Raw genomic sequence first — 13,814 nt, forward strand, 5'->3', positions numbered from 1 at the left:
GTTAGTACAATAAAAAACCACACCAACCAGTCACTGCAGTGACCAGTACACTTAATTTCAGCCATTTCCTATTCTTTTACATATCACAAAGGCATAATGTATAGTGGCAGACAGATAAAGACAGAGGAACACAGAAGGAAAGTTATATTTAAGTTTGTTCATTTCCTGATGATAAGCTACAACACTAGTGAGTTTAATCTAGCACTTCTCCTTACTCCTTAGTAACCCAAATGCTCTTTACAAACAAACACAGAAGGGCTGTGTTATCCTTCCCAACTTTTTTTGTCTTTGTAAACATTATTTCTGAGAATAAGAGAAGTAGCTAGGCAGTCACCATTGATCACCATATATTGGAAAATAAAATAGCAATCACGTCCCCAGACTTCAGAGGTTACAAGAATTTCAAGGTGTTACCTGGAGCAGTCCAGTTTACTGGAACTATGTGGCATTATAAAATAAACATTTCTTTTTGGACATGTGTAACTATGTAAGTCTTCAAAAGAAGTAAAAACATCCTCCTAGCAATGCAAATTTGTATTCTCCAAGCTCACTCATATGATCATCTATAATTTATGATCTTTTCTCTGACACCATTTGTTTCTGAGAAAAACAGTGAGAAAATTTGGATTTGTCTTCTCTAGCATAAGGCTACTTTTCAAGCCCAATAGCAAATCTAATGTATGTCTTTGGTTTTGATAAATAGCTGCAGTTATAGAGAAAACACTGACAAGTACGTATCCAGGTTTCACTTCCTATGCCTAAAAAAGGCCATAATCGGTTCTTCACTCCAGGTACAAGACAGCAGTTGTTGGACTACACCACAGTAGGCTACCACTTTCAGGAGAGTCACTTGGAGTACCAAGTTGTGTTGCATGTGAACATCCTTCCCAGTGCACCTCTATAAAAAACAGCTTTCTCTGCCACTCCCAGGAGGCAGTGCATCCAGGGAGCTATCATAATCTATACATATAGTTACTCGGTGTTAGTTATGTATGCACTGACTAATAGTTTTCTGCTAGAACATTTTAAATATTTCCATTGTGGGTTTTGAAAATGCAAACATTTTATAATTTGTAAAAGTATGAAAGGCACGTGCATAGGGTCTTATGCGATTCCCATTAAAAATGAGGACATTTTTGATGGATGCAATATGGCAGAATATATTCAGATTATTAATTTATTTTCATTCCATTTTTTTCTTCAATTCTCAGCGTGACCTCTGTTTCATGCATAACAAAACAATCAAAAATGGATTTGTTTACAGACTGAGTATGCTAGGAATATTATCTTTCCACAGGAAACTTATCTAGTCAAAGTTGGTTTGTACATTGATTCACTGAAACCATCATGATTTATTTTACTTGAGTCAAAAACTGACTCAAATATTTCATCACAGTCACAAGGATTTTTTGTTGTTGTTTTCACAGTTTTGTGAGCAACTACTTAGCTACTTTTTTTTTTTTTTTCATCACATAAATAAAATTGTTTCCAGGACCCAACAGCTGGCACTTACTGGCTGAAGGAATGAACAGGAAGACAGTGTGTTCATAGGATTACAGAACAAGCTGAGAGGGAGAATTTATGCAGAGTTTTGTAAGCTTAGTGAGGCAGAAAATAGATTGGGGTACAGAGAAGAAATAATGTGTCAATCAAATCTAAGCATACAGACATAAGCTTCCACAACACAAGAGCAGTCATGTGCTTTCTTAGCTTTTGTAACTTGAACAGTTACTTCTAAATTTGGGCAGAAAAGACAGATGTTTTATAGAGATCATACTCTTAAGTAAGTTTTTACAAGTGTCAAGGCCTGGCAAAAGCAAGTAGAAAGCTGCCTTGGAAGGGGTAAGACTTGGTAGAATGGTTTCAGATAAGGGTCCTGAGGAAGGGAAAAACTTCCCTGCAGCTATATACTATAACCTGTCCAATCTGTTCCCATTTGTAAACTTTTTTTCTTTAAATTTGTAATTTTATCTCAATACAACTGATTTTTCTGTTGCGTAATGAAGGTCAATGCATTTCACTCAACAAAAGTAAACAAAATAATATATATATATATATATACTGGTAGTGTATTGCAACAATCTTTGTCAAATCAGTATACTGCAATTTTTCTTCAAGCCTGCCTGAGTGGATATTTCTGTGTAATAGTTGCTTCTGGTCTTCTTTTTCTATTTAATTTATAAACAAGGAACACCTACCTGAAATGTCTAAGACTGACAATATTTTCAAAGCAAGATTATACTACAAAGCATTATTGGCAATACCATGCAAATTGCAAGAAAGGCATCAGGCTGCAATTTAACTAGCAGCTAAGAAAAAATAGTTGTTCCATATGTGACACACAGAAATTAAAGAAACTGTTTATTTGCATTCAAAGTGCCTATTTCATTATTTTACTTGAAGCATATCCTTGGTTGCTTTTGAGATAATGGTATTCAAATTTCATAATATTAAAGAAGAAAGAACAGTTTGAAAGAATCCATTTCAAAGGTAAAGGGGCAAAGATCATCTGTCTTTGCTAGTCTGAACTGCATGTGGGGCTATCAGCTGACTTCAGTTATATTCCTCAGTAATGATTTGGTAGGTTCTGTTGAATGCCTGGTTGATATTTATGTTCTCTGGAACACAATGTTCATTTAATAGTGCTATCATTATCAGGTACTTTACTGATATTTTTATGGGTTAGTTCTTTTGTGCAGAGTAAGCAAAGTCACTTCACCGTTATGTGGGGGATAAGAAATAATAGATCATCCAATTTTCCAAGACGTTTCTCCTATCTCATAACAGCACAGTTCTATCAACATATTTAGATATTTGTGGCAGGTTAATACAGGCCATTTTCACCTGGCAACAGCATCAGTCCTTAGCAACAGTATGCGTGTATTCACACCACTGATGCCATTTTCAGTGTCTAGTCACACTAAGCCAAAATGGAAGATCAGACTATACAAACCTTTGGACAATATATGTCAGGAATTTTCAGATATTATTTCACCTTAGCAACAGTCTCATTTAATTCCTTAGCAACTCTGAATACAAGCTCAGCTATATTCAGTAATATTGAATGGCAGAATTCAATATTACATGGCATTGCTTTAGATCTATGCAGTATGTTATGGCTTAAGAGTTATGAAAATTAAGATGGTAGAGCTGTATTTTACTGTTATTCTTCTACTTGTTTACACATACTTGTAAACAGCTACTATTCCAGAAATTTTTGTTAGTGTTCTACACATACAGAAGTCACTGATTTCAACCATCAAGTTTTTTGCATCCTGCCTATGTAAACTTTTATATCATTTGATAACAAAATCATAAATATTTATCAGCTGAAAACTTTAAAGAGGAAATCCCATGTCCTTGAAGAGGCTAAGAAGGCTGATACTATTTGCTGAGGTTCATAGGTATCCCATCTATTTACCTATTGGTACAGAATTATCAGAGAAAACAGTATGTAAATAAGTCTTTTATGATGAACATTACATATGATTGTGGTTAGATTTCAACAAGATTTCAATAGTGTGGCAGATACTCTTCTTGTGATAGATACTTAACTAGCTGTGATTTCCCAGTGTATTAGCATCTGGTATACTTTTCACTTTTCTACTAGTATCTGATTATATTGAAATTATTCATTTTCTCTCTCTCTCTCTCTTTTTTTTTTAATGTAAAGAGGCTTCTGGATTCCTTATTTGAAATATTTTTTTAAAATGTGATACTATGTTGTATTTTTTTGAGAGAGTAATTCACATTCTGTTAAAATATATTTGTATATACCCTAAAATTCAAGTGTGAAAAGGAAAAAAAGTGAGTAAAAATCAATATGGAAGATCACAAGGTTTGTTAATTCCATTTGTCTTCTGATTGTTTCCTGTTTTCATATTCTACTGTAATAACAAACCATATACTTGTGTTATATATGAACTGTGGGCTTTTTTCACTTTTCAGTACTGAATTCTGCTTGCAACCTTGTGGTGGTTTTACTCGGGTGGGCAGCTGAGTTCCACCACAGCCACTCTTTCATTCCCCCTCTTCAAAGAGGAAGGGGGAAAAAATACAACACAAAGAGCTCAAGGTTTGAGATAAAAATGATTTAATTAAAGGGAAAAGGGAGAGGGGAAAAAATGGGAAAAAAAAAAAAGGAAAGAAAAAAAAAAAAAGGAAAGGCTGCATGGAAGTGCAGAGAGAGAAGAGCAGTTACTCTCTAATTCCCATCAATGAGCCATGTTCAGCCATGTCCTGGGAAGCAGGGCTTCAATACGTGTAGCGGTTGTTCAGGAGGACAGATGCTTCCACAACTAGAGCCGCCCCCACCCCCCTTCCCCTTTCCCACCTTTTATTGCTGAGTGTGACATCATATAGCATGGAATATTCCTTTGGTCAGTTTAGGTCAGCTGCCCTGGTGATGTCCCCTCCCCATCTTGCACACCCCCAGCCTTCTGGCTCTTGTGGGCTTGGAGGGAGTCCTGATGTGGTGCCAATATTGCTCAGCAGTAGACACAACACTGGTGTGATACCAGTGCTGTTCTAGTTACAATTGCAGAGCACAGCACTGTATGGGCTGCTGCAGGGAAAGTTAACTCCATCCCAGACATACCCAGAACAAACCTTAATTGTCTTCATATATATATTTTTTTTAAACGCAAAAATAATTTTATACACTTAGAATATCCATGCATGAAAGTAAAATACTGTAAAGTATTTATAAAGTAAAACACAGCTAAGTGACTTCAAAGAAACAAGTCATCTGATCTACACATACAGTATATTTTCAAGGCATTTATAATCCAATCTTAAATTTTTTGACCTTGGGCTCTTTTTTGGTACAGACACACGAGGTAATATTGTGCAACTTATCTCACCATACAGACTTGATCTTTTTCCAAATCTTATCTGCAAATGATTTTCTTTTATACACTATTTACACTGAAAAGGTATACAGTACTTTTATGTATCTGCAGTTATTTCTATATAAACTTTCTGTACCATCAACAAGACACATAAGACAATTTTTTATCGTTATCACAGACGTACTTTGAAATATCTCCATTTTCTACAGTCATTTCCACTCAAATACACTCAAATTCAGCTCATTAAAAACAAGGTCCTCCTGATCATAAAATAACCTCATGGAAAAAATAAGCTACAACATGAAAACAAACAAACAAACAAAACAAACAAACAAACAAAATGAAATTGTCTTAATTAAAAGTAGCACATTTGATTGAATAAGAAGAAAATTATGATAGTATGAGATGAAATAAATTACTTATTATCAACATTATTATATTTCAGTCTTCATTTGCTATTTGAAGGATGGAAATTCTGTTAGTTTATCACAGTAGAATGTGATGTCTTTTATTACAGTTCTGTATATGTGCCTATACTTCTCTATTTATATGACTTTAATATATCTGAATATATTCTATGTCCATCTTATCACATGAAGTCACCTTTTTTTAGATGAAGTAACAAGTATACATTATATGTGAACCCAGACAAGTATGCACAAGTGTAAATACATGCTCAGATATTGCCCCGAGATGTTGCAGAGTCTCCTCTGGAGATACTCAAAATCCACCTGGATGCCATCCTGTGCAGTGTGCTCTAGAGGATCCTGCTTGGCAGGGGGCTTGGAATAAATATTTTCAGAGGTCCCTTCCAACCTCAACCACGCTGTGTTTCTATGTGACTCTGTGAATATATAGTGAATGCTGACCTCAGGAATTCCTCATGAATAAATAGAAATCAGAGTTGAACTTGATGATTCTTGCAGGTCCATTCCAACTGTGGATATTCTACGATGGTATAATTCTCTGAGTTTAAGGATATTTTATTACCATATCATCTTCTGTCTCCTCTGTTCTTAATGTAATCACATTTTGTTTAGCTTCAGAATAATAAAACTACAAATTTTGCAATAACCAGTTTTTAATAAGAGTCAAGCAGAAAGTATTATGTAATCCTTTCTCTGGATAACAAGGCAAGATTATGCACAATCAAATAGAAGTTTATCAGAAGAAACAAATAAAGTTACAAATGCTACATAATAGTATAGGTATTTTAGCATCACTTACAGAAACAAGTGAGATGTTAAATTAAAAAATTTATTCTGAATGATTTATCATTGAAGAAAGCATTAGAAGGAAATAATATTAGATGAATGATCGGTTTATCACTCGGGAAGGTAGGTACAATGATTTTAGGCTTTAGTAATGAAACAGTTGAAAAACTTATTTGGACAGAGATTTCTGTCATGGCTGTGAAATAGTGAATTGTTTTTTAATTATTTTTGACTGTTTAGAACTCTGTCTGCAGGGAGTACCTGAGCCTGCTGCTACCAATGGAGGCTGACAGAGATACTGCCTGCGTGAGATGCAAGCAGGTGGAGGATCTGATCAGCCTGGTGTCAGAGCTCAAGGAAGAGGTGGAGATATTAAGGACTATCAGGGAGTGTGAGTAGGAGTTACACTCATAGAGCTAGACTCATAGAGTAACTCCCTGCCATGCCTGAGAGAAAGGCACCAGGGTGATACACCCCAAATAGTGATAGACCCCCTGCCCTGTCACTGTTGGGCAGAGGGAAGGGACCTGAAAGATGGAGAGGAATGGAAACAGGTCCCTGCTCAACATCACAGGTAAGCCCCCTGCCTGCCCGCCTCACCTCCCCAGGTGCCTTTACACAATAGCTTTTATGCTCTGGAGCTCAAGGGACAGGGTGGTGAGGATGTGGGGGAAGGTCCGTACAGGAGGTTGTCTAGAGCAGGGAAGTTGACTCCATGCCTCAAGACTTCCTCCACCAAGAAGGAAAGAAGGGTAATTGTTGTAGGCAACTCCCTTCTATGGGGAACAGAGGACCCCATATGTTGGCCAGACCCTACCATTGGCCTACTTGTCTGCTGTGTGCCTGTGGACAGTGACATTACCAGGAAACTTCCTGGACTTGTTCACCCCTCCAGTTATTACCCCTTAGTGATCATTCAGGCTCGCAGTGATAAAATTGCTGAGAGAAGCCTGAAGGCAATCAAAAGGGGCTTGAGGGTGTTGGGGCAGTTACTGGATGGAGTGGAAGCGCAGGTGATGTTTTCCTCTATTCCTTCAGTTGTGAGAAGGGATACTGAGCAGACCTGGAAAGCCCAGATTATCAATATGTGGCTGAGAGGCTCATGCCATCACAGGAATTTGGGGGGTTTTGATCATGGGGATGTTTACTTGGCACCTGGCCTGATGGCTGCAGATGGGTTCCAACTGTCTCAAAGGGGAAAACGGATTCTAGCCCAGGAGCTCGCAGGGCTAATTGACGGGGCTTTCTTTAATCTAGGTATGAAGGGGAACGGGGTTGAAATGAGGCTCTACAGAAATGAGCCTGGGGGAGCAGTCCCAGGGTTCGGGGTGAGGGCAATGGTGCAAATGAAGTGCAACTACACTAATTCATGCAACATGAACAAGAAACAGGAGGAGCTGGAAATCATTATATGGCAGGTAAACTATGACCTAGTTGCCATCACTGAAACGTGATGGGACCACTCCCATGACTGGAGTGCTATAATGGCTGTCTACAAGCTCTTTAGAAGGGACAGGCAACTAAGGAGGGGTGGTGGTGTGGCTCTCTGTATTAGAGTGTTTTGATGTTGTTGAGCTTGGGGTTGGGAATGGTAAGGTAGAGTCCCTATGGATAAGAATCACAGTGTTGGAAAATGAGGTGGACATCCTGGTGGGGGTCTGTTATAGACCACCAAACCAGGATGAAGAGATGGATGAGGTGTTCTATAAGCAGCTAGTGGAAGCCACTCAATCACTAGTGCTTGTTCTCATGGGGGACTTAAACTTCCTGGATTTATGCTGGAAATACAATACAGTGCCGAGGAAGCAGTCCAGAAGGTTCCTGGAGTGCGTGGAAGACAGCTTCCTGACTCAGCTGGTTAGTGAGACTACCAAAGGGGGTGCCCCACTAGACCTGCTGTTCACAAACAGAGAAGGACTGGTGGGAGATGTGGTGGTAGGGAGTTGTCTTGGGCAGAGTGACCATTTCATAGTAGAGTTCTCTATTCTTGGTAAAGACAGGAGGGGGGGTCAATAAAACTGCTACCATGGAGTGCCAGAGGGCAGACTTGGAATTGTTCAGGACACTGGTAGGGAAGGTCCCTTGGGAGTCAGTCCTGAAGGTCAGAGGGGTCCAGGAAGGCTGGACACTCCTCAAGTAGGAAGTCTTAAAGGCACAGGAGCAAGCTGTCCCCGTGTTCAGTTAAGATGAACCAGCATAGCTGAACAGGGAAATTTTGCTGAGTGTCCGGGAGAAAAAGAGAGTCTATGTGCAGTGGAAGAAGGGGCAGGCAACTAGGGGAGAGTACAAGGAAGTTGCCAGCATATGCAGAGAAAAAATCAGGAAGGCTAAAGCCCAGCATGAGCTCAACCTGGCCACTATGGTTAAGGATAACAATAAATATTCCTACAAATATATGAATGGTAAGAGGAGGGCCAAGGAGAATCTTCGTCCTTTACTGGATGAAGGGAGGAAGATGACTCCTGAGGATAAGGAAAAATCTGAGGTTCTTAATGCCTTCTTTACATCTGTCTTTACTAGCCAGACCACTTAGCCTCCCAACGTGGAAGTCTAGAACAGGGAGCAGAAGAATCCCCACCCCACTAGTACAAGAATGTTGTACTGCAGTACAAGAAGGATATGGAGGCCCTGGAGCATGTCCAGAGAAGGGCTACGAAGATGATGAAGGGCCTGGAACACAAGTCCTATGAGGAGTGGCTGAGGGAACTGTGGTTGTTTGGTCTGGAGAAGAGGAGGCTCAGGGGAGACCTTATTGCTCTCTACAACTACCTGAAAGGAAGGTGTGGGGATCTGGGGATTGGACTCTCGCAGGTAACTAGTGATAGTTAATCACCTCAAGTTGCACCAGGGGAGGTTTAGGTTGTAAATTAGGAGACATTTCTTCTCAGAAATAGTAGTCCGGCATTGGAACAGGTTGCCTAGGGAATGCTGGAATCACAGTTCCTAGGGGTGTTTGAGGAGAGGTTGTACTTGGTGCTTGGGGCATGGTTTAGTGGATGAGTTTGGTGGTAGGGGGATGGTTGGACCAGATGTTCTTGGAGGTCTTTTCCAGCTTTAATAATTCTATGATTCTGTGATTCAAACCCTCTGATACCCAGGGAAATCTTTCCATTACATTCAGTAAACGTCAGAGACAGTCTTACAGCATCTCTGCCACAACAGAAAAGTTCTAAATATTGTAATTTGAAGTTTTAAAAGCAATTAATATGTTTCCAAAGAAAAGACGAAAGATTGAAATGCTAGTGTGAAGAATATGGTCCTGTCAATACAGATTATTAAATCAGTTTACAAATATATTTTTATATATGTATTTGCAGTTACAAGTAATTTTCCAAATTAGGAGAGGATAGTCAAAAATAGTTCTGAGATTTCTCTTGATTATAGCCAGATTTGGGGAGGGTCAAAAGACAGATTTGAAATACACCATACAAAATAACACATTAAGATTTAGAAACATATAGATGTTTTAGATGACTGCAAACATATTTTTAAATGGGAAATGTGGCAATACATCTTGGAGGAAAGGAACAACATCAGTAACCTTTCATTAAGTGGAACAGTTCTGCCAGGTTCTACATGTCAGGAAAAAAAAATCATTGCTGTAAAATAGTTACAGACAGAGTTTTACACCTGAGGAAGTTTAAGAATTTGTACATTGCTGGCCAGATTTTAGATACAACATGACTTTAACTAATTTTCCTGGAATAGAAAAGCTTTCTTGCAGTGTCTCTTCTGCTGTTGATAATTTTACTCAGTGAATTTCATTCCTGTGTAGAGGACGTATCCAATACCCATGAAGAGAAATTAAAAACAAATAAACAAATCCTGCAAATACTTCAGCATTTGCTTCTTTTTGCATGACTAAGGAATTCTCTTCAATTTTAGCAGGTTTGCTGATGTGTATAGACTTAAATGTTCATATTTTCTTTAATAGCAGTTCTGGATATAAATGTAGAGGAAGAGTATCTTCTAAATTTCTGGTTCTTTTATCTTGTACTTTTCCTAAGTGTAATGGTGAATTTTCATGAAGAAAAAATTGTTCAGCAGAACTAACATAAAGTCAGTTGTTTGACTCCTTAATTAATATGTTAATATAAAATCTGAAAATATGATCCTACAGCCTTGACTTTTGACTCAGAGATAACATTTTACTGACTATATTTGGGCTAATATGTAAAGGTGCCTGGAAACTGATGGAGTCGTAACTCTGATGACTCGAACGACAAAAAAAGTCTGCAACAGCTGAAGCTGGTGCAGTGCTTTCAAGTAAATTGTTGTTTGAATAGAAACTGTATCTTCAGTCTTTTCCAGTAACAAATATTGGAAATGTTTGTTGTTGTGGTTTTGGCTGGGAGAGGGAGTGAGTGGCTGTGTGGTACTAAGCTGCCTGCTGGGGCTAAGCCATAGCATTTATTTACGTTATAATAAGGAAAACAATAAAGATGACTAAAAATGTTGGAGTGTCAGCCTTTATGTGCAAAATTAGCATTGAACGCTTGAAAGAGAAACGTGGATCAGAAGCTTTAGAAAAGTCAACAGGTACCAAGGGAAGGGGAAGGGGAAGGGGAAGGGGAAGGGGAAGGGGGAGGGGGAGGGGGAGGGGGAGGGAAAGAGGAAGGGAAAGGATAGGGAAGGATAGGAAGGGAAAGGCAAGGCAAGGGAAGGGAAGGGAAGGGAAGGGAAGGGAAGGGAAGGGAAGGGAAGGGAAGGGAAGGGAAGGGAAGGGAAGGGAAGGGAAGGGAAGGGAAGGGAAGGGAAGGGAAGGGAAGGGAAGGGAAGGGAAGGGAAGGGAAGGGAAGGGAAGGGAAGGGAAGGGAAGGGAAGGGAAGGGAAGGGAAGGGAAGGGAAGGGAAGGCAAGGCAAGGCAAGGCAAGGCAAGGCAAGGCAAGGCAAGGGAAGGGAAGGCAAGGCAAGGCAAGGCAAGGCAAGGCAAGGCAAGGCAAGGCAAGGCAAGGCAAGGCAAGGCAAGGCAAGGCAAGGCAAGCGAAAGGAAGGGAAGGGAAGGGAAGGGAAGGCAAGGCAAGGCAAGGCAAGCGAAAGGAAGGGAAGGGAAGGGAAGGGAAGGCAAGGCAAGGCAAGGCAAGGCAAGGCAAGGCAAGGCAAGGCAAGGCAAAGGCAAGGCAAAGGCAAGGCAAGGCAAGGCAAGGCAAAGGAAAGAGGGTATTTTACAGAGAGTGGGAGAAAATTAATGAAAACACTGAACTGTTCTAAAGCAAATTAATATTTTTAAATGGTAGTTGCTATGAGAGAGGAGGAGAACTATTCAAATATGAGGTGAAGAGAGAAAGACTGATGAATGTTAAAGAGAATACATTACATCATTTTTACTGGAAAAACTTCATATGAAGTAAACATCCAAAGGGCAAATTCTGACAACCTTTTCAGCAGCAGAGGTCTCGAAGAAGAGTTGAATGAGTGTTTTGAGATTATTCTGACAAGCGGAACAGAAAATTCTAACAGAGCTAAGAGAAAATACTTCATTTATATTAATAACATTTTATGTCCCATGTACAATAAATTTGTACCCACTGTTTTAACATTAGATATTTTATTTATGCAAAGACAGCATATTTAATTTACTTTTCTTAAAAAACTAAATCATTTCCACATCCTTCAGTAGACCTATTTTTGTACATACATTTGTATTATTGATTTTTATGTTTTTAGAAATGTGTATCCTAAACTGGAGCTCAGTGACATTTTTTTGTCCCTTATTTATGACACTGAATGGTTACTGAAGGACCTAAACCATGTGCAATTTATGTCTTTTTTACCTGCCAAGTGGAACATCACTTTGACAACTCACATGTGCAAAAATATTCAATCATCAGATTTTGGAAAGCCTTTTTGGGGTCACATATCCTTTTTTCTCTCTTCAGAAACTTACTGATGAAAGAAAACGCTAGAGTAATAAAGAGTGGGGGGGGGGGTTGTTTGTTTGTTGCTTGGTTTTTGTTTGTTTGTTTGTTTTGTCTTAAAATTAGAACTACTGTTATTGCACATTTTGCTAAAGCATCTGGAAGCATGTGGTGAGGGTGGTAACTGCAATGAAATTAGCCACCATATCAACATATCCTGAATATGTTTTTTATAATATTTTTATATACGTAATATTTTATGTTGAATTCATATTTTTATAAAGTTATATAAATATTTAAATATATTTATATTCAGACTTGTTGACTCTTCCTTTTTACGAATAGACAAAAAAAAAAGTTAGAAATAAAAATTAAAAAAATGTATATATTTGGATGTCAGTAAAGTTTTTGATGCTCTTTCTCATAGTATCCTTTTGGACAAAGTGTCCAGCATACAGCTAGATAAAAACATAATGTGATGAACAATTGGCTGATGGAAGTTCAGGATGGATGTTAGGGAAAGGTTCTTCACTGAAAGGGTTGTCAGGCACTGGAAAAGTCTCCTCAAATAAGTAGTTATGGCACCAAGCCTGCCCAAGTTCAAGAATTGTTTGGACAGTCCTGTTAGACATATTGTCTGATTTTTGGTTGGTCCTGTAGGGAACCAGAAGTTGCATGCAATGATCCTTGTGGGTCCCTTCCAGCTTGGGATATTCTATGATTCTATGATTCTATATTGAATAAAAATAAAAGATAAAGATGATAAAGATGATGAAGACAAAGATAGATAAAGATAAGATAAAGTTAAGATGAAGATGAATAAAAATAGTATAAGAAAACTGGTAGCGTATATCATAATAAAATCTAAATATCAGGTTCTGAATGTCAGGAATGTTGTTCACTTAGATAACTTCAAAAATACAGTAAAAATACAAAAGTACTACAGAGACATAAAATTCTCTTCAGGATCCATGAACCTGAGATAGTTCCAGAGCCAGATTAAACTGAGCAAACAGTGAAGGTATTTTGTTGAGCTTGGTCTGGCATGGCAGCTTCCAGAAAAAAATGAAACTGCAAGGAACAAAACAGAAAAACAACAAAAACAAAATGTGTTGATGATCACAGCATCTCCTCTTGGACCCTGGGGCATTTGCTGCACAGAGAACAGATGCTTGGATTTGCTCCTCTTGATTACCTTCATTCCATTTTTCTGTTTGGTGCCACAGTTCCATAAAATAAATGAAAATTGGTGTTAGCCATATCTCTTCTGTTCATTCTTCTTCTTTGGCCAGCAATGTAGGCAGAATATGGGAGAAGGCAGCATGTTGTGTGTAGGATGTGCATATAGCTGTTTCCCAGCTATGGGCAAGGTTCCAGCCTGAGGTCCAGCAGAACACAACCTCACCCCCACTCCTGTACAATGGGAGAGTGAAAACAGTCAGGGAAGGCAGAAAGATGTGCCTGCTCTGTGTTAGACCTAAACCTGCAAGTACTTTAGGCCTTCTGCAAGAATAAAAGTTTTTATTTTCCACTTCTCAGAACAGACTTTTCATGTTCATTGACCTGGTTTTCATAGCATGCCTTTAATTTTTAAAGTTTAAAATGTATTGGTGCTTACTAAGGAAAACTGTAAATGTTTGTTCATTTCTTTGTAAAATGTGTTAAGCAGAGTTGTTTAACCAAATAATTTTATTATTTATAGTTCCAGAAACAGCATAACAATAAAGAAACATCACTTCTCTATATTGAGATTTTTTAAAGATTGACTGGGAAAACCCTAAAAGTTTGAGTAGATATTTGAAGATGAATAAATCTTATGCTGTAGAAAATAAAATCAAGCAAAGGTTTCTAACCAGGACAAGTACTTGTCTGTGCTTTTTTTTGTTGTTTTT

At 38.4% G+C, this 13,814-nt stretch overlaps 1 protein-coding gene across 25 annotated transcripts in view; it reads left to right on the plus strand.

The window, feature by feature from the left end:
* The window catches only part of PTPRD (protein tyrosine phosphatase receptor type D), a 1,402,037-nt gene that overhangs the window by 875,945 nt on the left and 512,278 nt on the right, over positions 1-13,814 (plus strand). The window lies entirely within an intron of this gene.

This window comes from Anser anser (genome assembly GCF_964211835.1).
Source record: "Anser anser genome assembly, chromosome: Z".
In the NCBI taxonomy this organism is placed as follows: Eukaryota; Metazoa; Chordata; class Aves; order Anseriformes; family Anatidae; genus Anser; species Anser anser.